The sequence below is a fragment of the Choloepus didactylus genome, chromosome 15, assembly GCF_015220235.1.
Source record: "Choloepus didactylus isolate mChoDid1 chromosome 15, mChoDid1.pri, whole genome shotgun sequence".
Lineage (NCBI taxonomy): Eukaryota > Metazoa > Chordata > Mammalia > Pilosa > Megalonychidae > Choloepus > Choloepus didactylus.
This window is the reverse complement of record NC_051321.1, coordinates 5,164,133-5,181,106: the sequence shown is the minus strand read 5'-3', so window position 1 is coordinate 5,181,106 and position 16,974 is coordinate 5,164,133. Positions and strand designations below refer to the sequence as shown.

Sequence of the window (16,974 nt, the reverse complement as noted above, 5' to 3'; positions counted from 1 at the left end):
GGGTAAGGCAAAGTCAGATATGCCCATAAGAGAACAACCAAGAAGGCCTGCCCTCCCTAGCTAGATAACGCAGCTGCTTTCCTAAAAAGAATATTGTCTCAGAATTCTACCAACCAATCAGCCCCAAACTAGATAGGCACTCACCCAATCGAGGTGCAGAACATCACAGTGGACACCCTACCCAACGTGGGTTCCTTTTTTCGTTAGAAAACGCTGCTCTCAGATAGAGAGCTGGAGCCATTATCTTTTTCTTCTTTTCTGCTGGCTCCCACCTGCTTTCTTCGTCCAATAAATCTTAAACTTTATACTTAAACTTTAACTCGCTGTGTTGTGTGGATTCTTGAACGGCTCTGAACCTAACAATCACGACTGGGCCTGGGGTCAGCAGGAGACTCAGCTGGGCTGGTGGGCTGCCTGGGTCTCTCTGGCGACACGTGGTTTGGGCATCTCCTTTCCAGGTGGCTCTTCATGTGGTCTTCCCCTGGGTCTCCAGTGGTGTCCTGGACCTCTTTAGTCCCCACTTGCAAGTCCTTATCAAGCCTCTGCTTGTATCACTCTCTGCCGGGGGTGGGTGGGGGTGGTAGGCTTTCCAGGCAGGGAGGTGAGACCACACCTGTGCAGCTCTGAGTGCGGGTGAATGGGTGTGGACAGCGGTGAGAGATGAGGCTGGAAACGTGGGTGCCACCAGACAGAGAAGCCCTTCGAGTGCCATGCTGGGGAGTTTGGGTGCTATCCTTAGGATGGTGACCGGAGATCAGCAGAAGTCTCCAGGCAGGGGCATGTTGTCCACCATGGGAGCTGGGGTGAGTGCAGGTGGATGTGGGCGGAGGGAGATTTCTGGGGACTAGGGAGCTGAGCAGGTAAGTGACGGTTTACCTTAAAGGTACAGCGAGACCTTGAGGTGAGGCAGTTATAGGGATGTTCAAAGACTATTCTGGAGAAAGAATTCATGAGTCCTGTGGCTTGTTGGCTGAAGGGGGAGCAGGAGAGGGGGTTCCCTGCATAGAAGGTGGTGCTTGCTGGCTAGGGTGCTGGGGGCTGCCCGCTACCTTGACCCTGCACATTGAGTTCAGGTTCTTTCTTATCAGGCATAAGTGTATTTGGGGCAGAAATCACAGGTAGGATATAACTAGATTTTGAACATGAGACAACTTGTCCCAGGTCCTTAACACATAGAAGCTCGGTGAAGAAAATTTACTAACCACCTTAAAACTGGCTGGAAATTGAAAGAGAGAGAATGAAAACCTTTTTTTTTCCTTTTACTGCGACACAGCGCACATGGGTGTCAGATGCCTGGCTCCTGGGGCCATCAGATGCTACTTGGGCAGTGGGGACCAGCCACATTCCTGCTTCCTGCTGGTTGGGGAGCCACGGAAACAAGCAAGTCGGTATTTGGAGCAGACATGGAAGCGGCCAGCCTGGGGGGCCTGGAGGAGAGGGGCAGGGGAGAGGGCTGACGTTGAGGGGGACCACGGGGAATCTGGAGACTTTCTTTTGGTTCCTTTTCAGGCTTCCTTGGGCGCCCAGGGAGTTTCTGATTTCAGGCCCTGTGGCCCTTGGGAGCCTCTGACTTCACCCTTTGTTTTCCTGCCTCCCCCAAAGGAGGGGTTGCTGAGCTCCTCAGGTCAGGGGGCCTTAAGCTCGAATTACTTGCAGCCCCTGAGCTGCTGGCACGGGTCCTGGGAAAGTGAGGAAGGCAGGCCTGTGGCTCCCGCTGGGTGAGCTCAGCACATTCTTGGTTAATTTGTGTTATTGTTGGTGCAGCTCTTGCCTATTGCAGACGGCAGCTCCCAGGCCCTTCGGAGGTTTTATGGGTGTGATGTAGCCCAGACCTTCCTGGACACGATGTAGGTTGGTTTACGTGCTTGGAAAGTGAACGTTGGGGTGAAGACATTTCCAACTATCTTTAAATTGATCTGAGGGATGAACTAGGGGGAGAAAAAGGTCCACGGCAGAAGGTGTCCAAAGAGGGCGACAGGCACCTGCCAGCTAGGCCTTGGGGTGTGGTGCCCCGTTCCCTGTGCCCTGGGCAGGGGCCATTGAGGAACAGCCAGTGCCTGTGAACTTGGCAAGGTTCTGATCCAAACCCGATTCACTGTAAAGAACAGCTAGTTGTTTGAGAGCTCCTGCTAATGCTGTGACTCCACCAGCATTTTCAGTGCCCTGGAAGCTTTCATTTATGATTCTAGACATTACCATTAAGGCTGGAAAATTTGAGGCAACATTAAATAACTTTAATTTTCGGGACTAGCATTCAGCGAGAGTGTCTGGGTGCCAGGCTTGGTTTGAAGGACCCCACGTGCATGAGCTCATTGATCTGTCACACGACCCCATGGGATAGGTGATGTTATTATCCCCATTTTACAGGTGACGGAAGTGAGGTCCAGAGAGGGTAAGTAATTTGCGCTTGATAACACAGAAAGGAGGGAGCTAGCACAGAACCAGGAAATCTGAAACTCAGCTCAGTGTACCTTCAAAAAGCTTCTCTCTCCCGTTTCTTTGACCCCGTCATCTGAAATTGTGCTGGTTTGGCTTCTGGTATTAAAAACTTAAAGTAGAAAAATAACATGCTTTGAGGAGACAAAATAACCCTGAGCTCCCCTGTTACTGCTCCGAGTGTGCCTGTCGGAGAGCGGGGCTGCTGGGCCGGGACCCTCCGACCCTCTGTGTCCACGGGACGGGCTGGCACTGGGGGTCACACCAAGGACAGTGAGCAGCTGACTGGCCGGACCTGCCTGTGTCAAAGCCACAGGCTCAGGAAACATTTAAGAGAAAGTCATGCAAGACGATTCCCTTGTTTTTTAATTCTGGAGACCCTCGCTTTACTGTTATTTTTAATCCGAGTGTCACTCCCCCGGAGGCCTAATGCAGTCTGGCCAGTTTGGACCCTTGCGGTTGTGTAGTGTCAGCCCTGCCCCGACGAGCCTGCAGACAAGCCCAGGCTGCCCAGAGGCTGCAAAGCCCGTTTTGCTTTACGAGGAGTGTTAGGTGCCCACCACCCTTCCTGATGACTCTGACTGTCCCCACTGTGGGTGAGACTCAGGATCTGGGAGTGGGCGCCTGGTTTGCCTACACGGGGCACATGCGGGGCTCCTGAGTCTGGGTTCGAGCAGGTGCAGAGACCCTTATAATGACAGGAGGAGGAGGACACACAGAGAGGAGGAAGGAAAGCATGTGAATGCGCACACACATGTGCACACACATGCATGCGTACATGAGCACAGAGACACATGCACCCACAATGTGTACACATACAGACACACACAGAGGCACACATGCAGGCATACACATGCACACACAGGTACACATGCATGCACACACATGTCCATGCATGGGCACACAAACACACATGCCCAGACATGCACACACAAGGTGCACACACAGACACACAAACAGGCACCATGTAGATACACATGCACAACACATAAATGCACACCTATAGACACAGCTACACATGCACACATAGACGTGCACACACACACGTGCACACACATGCACACATATACACTTTCATGAGCACACATGCTCGCATACAATATGTGCACAAGCATGCACACAATGCATACACAGACACACATGCACACACTGACATGCACCTACATGCACAGAGGCACACACACAGACACACATGCACATGTATAGGCACACATGCATACACAGAGACATGTGCTCATGAACACACGATACACATACACATGCACACAAAGACACACACACATGTACACGTGCATATGCACAGACACACCCACACATACATAAACACACACATGCAGACACATGAACACACATGCACACAAGGCACACAGAGACACACACACAATGCATAGGGGCACACGCACCTGCATGCACACACACGTGTACACATACCTGCAGTGCAGAAAGAGGTGGAGAGAGGGTGGGCTTGAGAGCAAGAGAAGGGAAACAGCCATTGGCTTCCTCCAGCAGAGTAGGATGGGGCCACGACCAAGGCAGCCTCTACAAGGTCGTCTGGAGTTGGAGGAGGTTGGCGTGTCTTGGAGGAGCCCTTTTTCACTGTGAATTTTAGGCTAAGACCCGTGTTGCAATTGCTAATGTGCAGGACCACAGCTGATGCTGTCTGATGACAACAAACACAAATGGTGTTCTCTGTGAAATATCTTCCTGCCCGAAGCACGATCCGACTCTGATTCCTGCTGACTGGGTGCTGTTTATGGCGTTGTTGGGTGCCCTTTATGTAGTTCAGGGCGTCCCAGGATGTTCTTGCCTTCCTTTGAGCTCAGGAGGGGACATTGGCTCGGCAGGTCAGTGGGTCCGCCCTGGACGTGGGACCCTGAAGCTGTGCCCCCAGGCCGAGCCCCCTTCAAGCTTTGCCAGCTGGCGGGGGTGTCGGGCTGGGTGGGAATATAGAGAAGGCATCCCCCATGCTCAGCACACACATTTAACTGTGCCCTGGGACTCAAGCTGATTTCAAAACCAACATCAATGATGTAAAGAATTCTGGAATTGTAGCCACTGATCACCTCTGGCCACTTTGGAAGAGTGGCTGGGCCCTCTTTGTGGGCTGGTGTCCCCTGGATTTCTAAACTGCAGGGGCTGGTTTTCCCACCTCAATCTCCACCTTGGCTTTCCTCCTCTCTCCCTGGGTGCTGGGTGCCCTCATCCTTACATGCACCCTACAGTCTGACCCCCGCCACCCCACTTCTGGGCACACCTGCTTTTCCCTGATCCCAGACTGGGCTCTCTGCTCTGCAGTCCAAGCTTCTGGAACCTATGGGGCGTGTTTCTTGGCTTGGGGAGGCTGAGGGCCTAGGGGTGCAAGGATGTTGGTGATAACAGTGGCCAGAGTTACCTGAGCCTCGACTCAGGTAAGGTTGCACTGACATCATGTCATCGGAGGGCTTATTGTCCTTTTCCAGGTGAAGAGATGGTAGTTTGGAGAGACGGCCAAGGCCGCACAACTAAGGGGCCAAGGTGAGATTTGATCCCCGGTCTTTCTGACTATAGTGCAGGGTCTTACCAACCTCTAGAGTTTTGGACAGGGCTCTGCAGGGTCCCCAGGTATGGCTCATGGGGAAAGAGCAACATTTAGACTTGATCTGTTTTGCAGGAGGATACACTTTTATTAAGAATTATGCTGAAAAGAAACTTTCCCTTTGCTTTGGCATAGGCACGTGATTTCCAATGAATATAAAAAAATTACTGTCTGGCATATGTATAAATACGGACTAGGTAAAATCCTCTGGCTTTACATTGCTAATGTGAGCTTTCTTAATGTCTGTCCAAATGAAATGCTCTTTTGAAACACGCACACAGACACACACTCAGGGATGGCCTGACTCTAATTTCTCTTGCCACCCAAAAGTTATGGCCAAATTAAATGAATACATAAGAGACTGGTTTTGTTCAGCTCCCGCAGTAACTGCGTCTGTTTCTGGAAAGGCATTTCTTTTTGCTGCCTTCCTTATCTGAAAAGGTTCACCATGTCTTTGTGCAAGGAGTTGTCATGCTTCAGAAAAATCACAAGCAGCAAAAAGTCAGAACTGTCAGTTCAGAAGACACTGCTTGTTCTACTGGGTACGACTGAGCAAGCATCGCTGGCAAACGATCTTTAGGAAAAAAAGAGAGAGCGAGCGAGGGGAAGGACGGAAACGGCGGCAGAATGAAGAGAAAAAGGGCTGCCAGCTTTATTCTCACTGAAGGCTGGCCACAGGGAAGCTGTAGGAGGGGAGCCGTCTACCAGGTAGGTCATCTGCTGTGTAATGAAGAATAGAAGACAGAAGACAAGCAGGAGGTGCAGGTGATCCTCTCTGTCCAAGGGGCATGCAGCCTGCAGAGGAGAAGGAAAGCTCGGATTTGGTGAACTGCCCACCTTTAATTTACTGTCACCACGGCTTGTGAGGCAGAGTCCGTGAGGGTTGGGGAAGCCCGTTTAAAAGGGTGTAGGTAAACTTGGAAACTGGCTTCTCATTTCTCCGTGGTCTCATTCATTATGAATCCATTTCCAGCTTTACCGGGCGTCTTATTAAAAATTACTAACATGTCAAAAATTTCCTGGTCCCGTGATGTTTATGCTACTTTTCTAACATCTTCTCTCTTTCTGTGTGTGTGAGCTTGCGCATGTGGTTTTATTAGGAAGACGCAAACCTATGCTAATATGTAGTAACAACATTAAATGCATGTCTTTGTCACAAAATTCCTGCCTCGTGTTGTTCTGCTGTAAAATGCACTGGGTTTTGCTTTTAAAAAAATCATACTCAAAAGATACTTTCTCCATGCAGGCTGATTTAGGAACATCATCCTGGCCTCATTGGACCTTTGTGTTTTTTAGTTTCTATGTGGTTTTTTTTTTAAATTCAATTTTATTGAGGTTGTTTACATACCATACCATCTTCCAAAGTGCACAATCAATTGCCCGTGGTACCATCACACAGCTGTGCACCCAACACCACGATTAATTTCTTTTTCAATTTTTAGAACATTTTCATCACTCCAGAAAAGAAATAAAAACAAAAAAGAAAACTCAAACCCTCCCAAACCCCTAACCACCCCTCCCCGTAATTGACTCATAGTATTGGTATAGTACATTTGTTACTATTGATGATAGAATGTTAAAATATTACTAACTGTATTATATAGTTTGCAACAGGTATATTTTCCCCCTACGTGCCCCTCTATTACTAGCTTCTAGTTATAGTGTCATACATTTGTTCTGGTTGATGAAAGGGATTTCTAATATTTGTACAGTTAAGCAGGGACATTGTCCACCACAAGATTCACTGTTTTATACATTCCCATCTTCTAACATCCAACTTTCCTTCTGGTGACGTACGTGACTCTGAGCTTATCCTTTCCACCACATTCACACGCCTTTCAGCACTGTTGGTTATTCTCACAATGTGCTACCATCACCCCTGTCCATTTCCAAATGTTTAAGTTCCCCCTAGTTGAACATTCTGCTCAAAATAAGCAACCGCTCCCCATTCTTTAGCCTTGTTCTATATCCTGGTAACTTATATTTCATGTCTATGAGTTTACATGTTATAATTAGTTCATATCAGTGAGACCCTGCAATATTTGTCCTTATGTGTCTGTCTTATTTCACTCAATACAGTGCTCTCAAGGTTTCTTCATCAGCCTGTTCTATGTGAAGGTTTTGCCATCTTTATATGGCAAAAAGCAATCTGTTGAGGGGGGAAGCGCTGGCCCGGGCAGCCGTCGTGGGCCTGGCTCTGGGTGGGAGGGCTGGATGGGGTCTGGGGAGCCCCCAACCCTTGCCTGAGCTGAGGGAAAGGAAAATGAGCATAAAATGCATTTTTCCTTTTGCAGGGAGTTTAGAGCACAGTGCCCCTACCTAACACAGATGGTAGAAGAGCAAGTGCGCGGTGTTTGGCACCATGTCCCCAACGAGGAATGCTAAAACCACGTCTTTCAAGACCTGTGCTACCATCAAGTGGGCTCGGCTGTGCCCCCCAGGGAGTTCTCCCTCCTCTGGCCTGCCCGTGGGGATTGATAACAGCTGTCTGTGCTCCGCGAGGGCAAGCAGGAGGCCTCCTTTTGTCCCCACCGGTCAGGGTAGATGCCATCCTGTTTGCCAGGCCGGGTGCTCAGCGCCCCACACCCATCAGCCAGGGAACAGTGAGATGGGCGGCCACAATGCCGGGGTGCCGTCCACCAGCTGCCCCGCCTCGGCCCGGGCCGGCCCTTGTGGACCCGCATGACCGCTTGTCAAGACCACCCTCCTTCACAAATAACCCAACGGGGTGGGAGTCATCCCCTCCGGCCTGCTGACACGGGGGCCCGGCCAAAGGACCCTGCAGGGAGTATCTGTCTTAGACAAACTGTCATCAGTGCCAAGTCACCAGGGATGCTTAAGAGGGAATCACGAATTACAGATTTGTGGCGATGGGTAATAAAAGATGGATTGGCTTATTCGTGTGGCTTGAACCAGGTGGGAAAGGCTGAAGATGACAGCTTCTGAACGGGACATACCCAATTATCTGGCAATTAGCTTGCTAATGGGGACTATACACACATCCACATCCACACACATCTGTCTATATCTATGTCTCAGAATGGGGGAATTAAAACAAATAAACTCTAATTCTGTGTTTTGGGGCAATAGTTTGGTCATCCAGTGGTTAACCCTATAGAAAAGGGGTACAGTAAAGAAGGGCCTGCTTTTTAACATGCAGGGTGGTAGCTTTTGTTTGAATACTTTAAATTTCAAGTGGAAAAAGTCTGTCTGCCCACATTTTAGGATTTAATCTTTTTGGCAATGCAATGGGAAAAAAAAAGGTGACTAAGGTAAATAGCTTGGTTATCTGCCCGTGCGTATTTTATGTGCTTTTGATGATCTGAAATAAGAAGATTATGATGTTTAAAATCAGGCTTACAGATGTATTTTCTACTTTTTAAGCCAGAAAACCCTTCAAATTGTTGGACCTAAATTCTTTAATCTCCCTGCTTGGGCCAAAAGGTGAGCTCAGAAAAAAAAAATCCACCATTTTCACCCATAAAGAAGAGCTTAGCGGTGTTTCAGCAAATGACTGCTCAGTTCCACTGCTTGTATGGCAGAAACAAAACTCAGCATCGCAGCTGTTGGGGCTGGCCGTGAGCACGACCCTGGGTGCAGTTCCGGGACCAGCCCGCGATCTCGTGCAGACGCAGACGGCGCCCACTTCTCAGCCACAGGAGGGGAGCAGACAGCGCCCCTTGGCTGCCTCCCTTGAAGCAGCCACCCCCCCGAGCGCTCCCCAGTTAGGATCCTGCCCCTCCATCCCTCCCTCCATGGTCTCTGGGCCCCTCCCAGGCAGCACCTGCATCCTGGGCCTCCTCCCGGCCCTGCGTCCATTCCTTCCCGTCTCCACCGGGGACTGCGCATGGAGCTGATAAACCTATTCAAGCCTATTTGTGACAAGAGCTTTTTCTGTTACTTTATTTGAAGTTCAGCAGAGAGTGGTGGATGCGTTGACCAGAGGGACTAAAGAAAGGCAGGAATTTCAAGCCCCAAGGGAGGATCAATTGGAGCGATGCTTGCCCTGCGTGCCTGGAGTTTTTCCTAGGCCTGCCCTGGACAGGGAGCCCAGGGTTCTTTCCTCCTGGAGCAGGTCAGGGCTATGGGAGGTCCCAGACAGCGGCTGGGGAGGTGTCGGGGCGGCTGCACCTGCACGGGGGAGGTGTCGGGGCGGCTACACCTTCACAGTCTCTGGTTGGGGGCCCCCTCCCCCAGAGTGGATCCTTTCCCACCTGAGTGGAACAGGGTCTCACTGGTGTTTCTGAAGAAGGAAGTTATTGCTTTTGTCTGTCTCAAGGGCCAGCTGCAGGCAACCCAGAGCACAACTGTGTCCCCATCTTAGCAGTGCTCAGGCCGGCGAGGGAAGGGCAGCCGGGTGCCTCCTGGAAGGCCCATCGCCTTCTCGCCGAGGCCACGTCGTCTGCGTTTCCCCCTCTGGCAGACCCCCGGGGAGGGGAGATGCCAGGGCAGGGGGGTGGGCTCAGTCACCCAGGCATGTTGGGTTCTCGTCTGCGGGATTTCACCTGCCCTATGGAAGCCTGCCCCGTGATGGCTCTTGAAAGCCCTGCTGGGGAACAGGAACAAAAGAGCCATGTGACAGTCTTGTCCCCACGAGCACGGTCCTGGAAGCAGCCTTGTTCTCGGCCACGGACCGCTCTGACGGACACACGCGCACTTCTCACTCCCCTCCTGGCTGTGGCCCACCGCCCTGGGGCAGCGTGGCCTCGGGGACCCCTGGGCCAGCCTCCCCCTGCGCCCTCGAGCCCATTCCAACAGATGCTCCAGCCCAGTTCTTCTCCGTCTTTTCCAGATACCCCCAGCAGCATTTCTACAGGCTCTAGCTTCTCCCTTCTTCAACACACACACACACACACACACAGACACACACACTCAGACATGCACACACAGACACACACAGACCCAGACATGCACACACAGACACACACACACACTTACTCTCCTTTCAGGCGCTGCCCTTTCCCGTTTCCCCTCCAATCTGGGTCAAGGTCTTAAACAGTGGTCCCTGCTCGCTGTCCACTTCCTCACCTCCTACTACTCCAGTCCCAGGGAGCCTCTGGGGCACCCGTGCTGCCTTTCCAGGCTATTCTGTTCCATCCGCCCCATTAGAAAGAGACCCCATTTTAACGGCGTAAATGCCTGGTTGTTTTTTAAAGTCCCCTCCTCCCTTTCTACCTCTTTGGAAGGATAACAGTATTTTAATCTGTGTTACAGAATAATAATATTAACATTTTGTAATGCTACTTTACATACTAATATTTTTATAAATATTGTAAATACTATAAATAATACTATAAATAATGACCGTTTTCCCGAGGTCCCATGCCTGTGGGTAAAGGCAGGGGCTGGGGCGCTGCACAGCTGCAGAAAGCTGTCTTTCCGTCACTCACCTCGAGCAAGCAGAGTGGGCTGGGGGTGGCAGCATGAGGGCAAGGCAGGTGTTTTGCTCTGGGGTAGGGAAGAGGCCTCACCCCAGGAGGAAGAGGGAGCAGGCTGGGAGCCTCGCAGCCCCCCTTTCTGGTCTGTCCCACCGAGGCAGAGGGGGATGTGACTGCACGCTGTTCCTGGGCAGACCACTGGCAGGGTCCCCGTCTCCCCCGGCCCCAGCACCGCTGGGTGGGCGACCATGGGCCCGGGACGGTTCTCCGGATTCCGGCCTCCTGCCTCCCACTTGCCAAGGGGACCGTTTCTGCAGTGTGCCCGCCACGGACCGGTGCCCATCCCGAATCTGCCCCTGCTGGCTCTCCTGTCGCTGATGCCCACACCTCCGGCTCAGCCCCTCTGCTGCTGGTGGGCCTGGGCGAGGGTGCAGCTGCACTCAGCATGGCTCTCCACGGACCAGTGGGTCACCAGCGGGAGGAGACGCATCCCAGATGCCAAGACACACAGCAGCACCCTGCACATGGCCGCAGGGACAGATAAAAGCAGGGGAGTCTGCAAGTCGACGCGATACCAGAAACAGGACAAGTTTGTTCAGTTATGAGAGAAGAGGCTGGTGACATTTAAAACAGATGAGCAGGTGGTGGAGGGTCCGGGCACACACTTTTATCTGAGGTACCATGAGGACGATTGATCGCCGACTTCTCCAAGGAACGGAGTTCTCGGTGTTTCAGTGGCTTTGAAGGGGGATTTGTTCTCATCCTCTAGCCTCTTTCGATAACGGGAAGGAAACGCCTCCCAAACGCTCAGTTTGGTGTATTCTCAGCCTAGCTGTGTGGAGGAGGAGTTCAAAGGGGGGAGGTGGTTCTAGAATCAGAAGTGACCTTGGACAAGTTATTTAGTGTTCCTGAGCCTCAGTGTCCCTGTCTCTAAAATGGGACAGTAGGGGCCCCCACTCTCAGAGGACAGTGGGCACAGGGCTCAAGCAAGCAGCTATTACAGCTGTCTGTTTTAGTCTGTCTTGCTCAAAAAGTCATCCCTGGCTACCCCTGTGTTAAACTCAGAGCCTCATTATGAGAGCAGGATTTCAGCTCAAATATGTGCATTTCTAATTGAATACTGACATACGAGTTCTTTTTTTTTTAAATTTTTTTTATTTGAATATAGCCTAATAGAAAATATTACTACTTTTTGCATGGTACCAGATAATCAGTAGCTCTGAGGAAGTTAGTGGGAAAATGGTAATAAATTATTTACACTTAGGACTCTGAGAAAAGAAATGTTTCAGCAAAAATTAATTAAATATTTGCACTAGAAATTTATTCAAAATAGCCATTGTAATTGCACTGCGCATCGATAACATGATTTATTACATATTAAAATGTTACAAAATTCATCTTGGATTGTGTAAGGATTCACCTGCTCAAACCATTTCCAAAACAAAAACAAAAATGCAACAAAGAAACAAAGATGATTTTAAGAACAGACCATATTCTTTCTTTCATGGATAGGCTAAGGATTCAATTACCATGAACCAAACCAGGCTGGCAATGACGACTCATCAACTCAACGAGACAACCGTGGAATGGGCCATACTTTAAGCAAATGGTCATTTTGTATTTTCTGAATAGAAAGCAACATCGCATGGGTGATTTCCAGCTCCATCCTCCAAGAATGGTATCCTCTTTCCCCATCCCCAGGAATGGCATCCTCTTCATTCTGACCATACATATGACTGAATCAGGGAAAACCACCTGAAGCTGGTATCTGTGTTCACCCTCCAATGTTTAGAATAAGGTTTGGTTAAAAGGAAATGTCTCAAGACTGGAACCTACAGAAGCAATGGCCCCTTTGCAGATGGGATGCCCACTGCTCCAGCTGGAAAGTCTTAGAGGGATGTTTTAACTCAATGCTCACTTTGCTTAATGGAAAACGGAAACTAATATCATCATGAAAAATCTTTGTGCATTCAAATTTAAGTCTCATTTATGTATTTGTTTCATATTTGTTGACTTAAACATTCAAGAAGGACTAACAGCAACTAGCAACAAAGATTTGAATCTCAGGAAAGAGAATCATTTGTCCATTTTTCTTTTTTTTCTCATGTACCCATTCCTTTCTTCAACATTCCTTCTGATGACCGAGGCATTGCGGTCGCGGTTACTACTTCTAGGGGGAGAGGCGGCCGGTAGCCGAGCCCTCAGCTCTCGGGGCTGCTCAAGGGGTACCGGCGGCGGGGGCTCTTTCCCGGAGGCGAGGGCGAGGCGGAGGACGTGGCCGGGGTCCTCGGCGAGAGGCGTGCAAGGAGGGCGGCGATAGGGACAAGACACTCTTCATCCAGTAGGAGTATGCGCCAAAGAGATTTATTCAGGGGTGATTACAGGTTATATAGGCTGGTAAGAAGGGCAGGGCTGGAAAGGAGGTGAAGTAGCCTTAAATGGCAATATTGAAGGGATAGGGGCTAGGATTGGTTCTGAGAGCGCCGGAGCCGTTGCAGCGGGGCGGGGGTAGTTCTGGCCACGGGCATGCGCGCTGGCGGTGGCAGGAGTGGCCTTGGCACCAGGGAGTGAGTGGGTAAGATAAGGAAGTGGGGAAAGGGCAGTTGGGAGAAAGGCGGTTTCCTCCGGCAAGCCTCCCCTGCCAGTGGCATTTTGGGTGAGGAAAAGGGAGCTGCCCTGACCTCGCTCCCCAGGCTCGGGGGGGCTGCAGAGGGCACTCACGCCCGTACCTACTACCCTCCCCAGGGGGTGATATCAGGTCCCCTGGCCCAGGCCTGGTAAGTTGAGGTACAAGCTCAGACACCCGCAAGGCATGGTCCCCATCCTCTCAGTGTCACAGCCTATTGGGGACGCAGTTCTTAAAGAAATGCTTAAAATTGTGTGTAGTAACCAAGGGCCACCAGATTGGAAGTGAATCACTCTGTGGGGTGGGAGTGGAGCGTCAGAAAAGTGGTGCTCGAGCCAGAGAGTAGGATTTGGGGAGACTCTTTGTGATGATTAGAAAAGACTCCACGAGATTATCCTCCAGCCTGAGGACTAAGAAATCAAAACAAACAAACAAACAAAAACAGCAGAAAGAACAAGAAAAGTTGCCTAAAGCCTCAGCTGTCACTGTCAAATTCCCCAGGCCTGAAAGAATGGCCCTGATTAAGAAGTTTCTCTCTTTTTTGATAAGGATTTTCTCTGTAGGGAAGTACCACGGCTGGTGCAAGCAGTGTCCTTGTGTCATAATCCCCAAGTGGTATTTAAGCAACTGGAAGAGTGGGAACTCATTGGCAAGCTCCATGGGCAACACCCGTGAGAGAGTTTGGTTTTAGCTGCATTTTAATGGAATTTCCGGCGATGATGGCTCCACGGAGTATTTGCATGTCCCAGTGTTTGCCCACCCAACCCCTCTTTCCTCCCTCCCTTGCTTCTTCCATTGCGCCTTCCTTCCCTCCCTGCAGATTTTCTTCTTTCTGGTTTACTATTTTTTCCCATTTAAAGCATGTGCTCACTATAGAAAAATTTAAAACTTTGGGACAGTAGTAAGAAGAAAATATCACCCATAGCACCGCACCCCCCCCCCCGGCGGTAGTAAATATTTTGGTGTATTTTTCCAAATCTTTGTCAAAATAATTTTCCCTTTACACACTTGTGATCATATGCTACCTATATACAACTTTTTACCCTGCTGTTTTATTTAATGTTGTAAATAGCTTGAACAGTCTTCTTACAAGTATTTCATTAAGTGGTGTTTCCGTAATTTACTTAACTAGCCCTATCTCCTTTATTGGATACAAATTCTTGTCAATGTTTTCCTAATCCAAATAACATGATAATGTATATCTTTTTTGTGGAAAAACCTTTCCGTATTTAGGGATATTCTTTAAGAAGAAGACCAGAAATGAAATCGTTGGGTCAGAGATTGCAAATGTTACTAATACATTGGGTGTGGATTGCCATGTACATCTTCAAAACCTCTACCCCCATCAGCAACGAGTGTGCCTGTTTCACAGAATCCTTGTGAACAACAGGTGCTGTAACTAACATCCAACCAACCAACAAAAGACCTTTCCAGATTTGATAGAGCCCCGTATTAGAAGTTAAGCTCCCTGAGGACAGGGTTATTTGTCTTTTTTAAGATGGTTTTGTACATTGATACATCCCACTCACTTGGAATTAGCTCAGAGTAGGCACCAATAAATATGAGTAGTATCCAATATATTTTCCAAAGTGTCCCGTTGTCCAGGTCAGGGAGTGCAAGCGTCTCGTACTGAGAACGTTGGCTCTCCATCAAGCGTGCCCTCCGCAAGTCCTCCTTTGGACACTCTGTGGCTAATGCTTCGCTGGGACACCTGGAAAGCCACCACGGCAAGTACAACTGGTGCCCAGATTCTTACTTTCTATTTCTGAGCTTATCAGAGATGCTTCCGTGGTGGATCCACATGGCCAGGAGGTTGCATTATCATCTTGTTCCTTCTAAGGAGAAGCAGATTTTAGACAGCCGGGGACCCGGGTCACAGATGCCAGCCCAGAACTTGCTCATTGACATCCAGAGACCACGAGTGGCTTCCTCCCAGTGAGGGCTGCAGCCACCTGTGCTGGGAATCGCTGTGTGGAAAGACACGGTCAGTGCTGCCTTAGTATGGGTGGCCTTTGGCTTTCGTGGCTTACATTTCACTCCCTGGCCAGTGACAAGCTTCTGCTGTCCTTTTAGCTTGAGCTCATAAGTTCCCTCCTGGTGGAAATTTCTGTGGCTCCTCTGACACCTCATGCCCCCTCTGAGCACGTGGACACCTCCATTACAGCCCAGAGCTTACGGCAGTGCGATTGTCCACTCGCCCGTCTGTCCCCTTGCCTAGGAGCTCCTGGGAACTGACTCTGCCCATCTCTGCATCTGCATGTTGACAGGCTCTCAAGCCATTCTCGTGCTCCAGAACTCCGAGAACCTGTGGCTTCTTTATGGGTTTGGAAAGCCACCTGGAGTCCTTGTGGTGGGGACATCTGCAAGGAATCAGAACAGATCCCAGAGATCTGGGCCCAGATGCCGTGGGAGCACCCTCTGACCTCCTGACCATCACCCACAAGGAAAGGCTCTCTCGAGGCAGAACTTTCTTCTTGTTTTAACTTACATAAACTGTAAAAGTTTTTTTATTCAACAAAATGAAAATAAAGGGTAAGTTATAAATGCCACTTCTTAATAGGACAGCAGTTAAATTGGAGCTGTACATCATTGACCACGATGAGAAACTACTTTCATAATTGTTTTAATTTTCTCTCTTGGCGTTATGAAGACCTTTATTATCCCCAGTTCTATATTAGCACCTTTGTTTGTAATGAAATAAAGGTTGGAAGAAAATTGAGGTTAAAACATGGCCCAGCTTCTGATGGCAACAAGTAAAGTAAAACCCTTGTCTGAAGGAATTTAACACAGGCTCATTTCTTTAAAAAGCAGGGATTGGTGCATTCCCCTTTTTTCCATTTGAGACCTTCATCTTCCCCATAAGTGTTTCTTGGGCATGAAATATGTGCACAGCATTTTCTTAAATGCACAGACAGTTGTTACTAAAAGTTTGATTAGTTGGTGTTTCAATTTTCAGGGGAAGTGTTTGCTCATGAAAACCTCCTCCAGGATTTTTTCCAGTAATCACAAAGAAGCCTAGCTATTTGTTAAAAGCCGTAAGAATAATTTATCCTTTGAACAACTAAAATTTCCAAGATTTTTTCCTTTAGCAGTCAAAATGAGCAGATCATTGGATTTCACGGGAGTGATTTTTTTTAAATTTTCATTCATTTCAACTTCAGTAGAAAAATTTTATGTAGAAATTCATTTGCAGTTGGGAAATATCGCAGTACATACGATAGGGGCAGGGATTGGATCTGGTGGTTCCTTTTCAAAGCAAGGCTCCCCTTTTGGAGTAAAAGTCAAGGGAAGTGTGATTAAGGAAACATTTTCCTACTAACCAGGCATTAGGCAGTGGTGATCATTTATAGGATATTTTGTCACCGCCTTAAAGAACTCATTTTTGTCTTACATTGAATCTTGAATGAGTTGTGGACCCAAAGGCAGCTCAGCAAAAAGCTGGGTGCTGCTTTGGTGTGTGGCAGGAAAAGTTTCAGACAGCAAAACAAATCTCTGCGTCCCCCAAATGGACACATGGATATTGGAACCACAGAGAAACGAAGACACTTGAGATCATTATTTGAGGTCAGGAGGTTTCCTGCTTAAAATCTCCCATTTAAACCCAAGGGGACTGTACTGAAAGCTTTTTTATCAGAAGGCTCTGGAGCCCGGGGTTTGCTTTGACTTCTGGTGAAAGGCTTTTGACCTGTGAAATTCCAGGGCCAGCGTTTGAACTGAGACTTTAAGGAGACGAGTAACGACTGCATGAGCTGGTGTTGGTGAATTTAAAAAAAGGAGCTTGTATATTTTTAAGTGCATTGTAGAGGGTCTGCTAACGTTTATAAATCACATGACATTTCCAACGCGGTTGACATCATTACCCCTTTCTCCAACAAACTTTGCATTAGAGAGGCACTGTTATTTTTGTAAAACAGCCAAATGGCAGCAAAATTGAAGCTGGGGGATGACTTGAATAATAT

At 49.0% G+C, this 16,974-nt stretch overlaps 1 pseudogene; it reads right to left on the bottom strand.

Moving 5' to 3' along the window:
* LOC119509819 overlaps positions 1 to 7,695 on the bottom strand; it is a 77,738-nt pseudogene extending 70,043 nt beyond the window's left edge.
* Between the last annotated feature and the right edge of the window lie 9,279 nt (positions 7,696 to 16,974).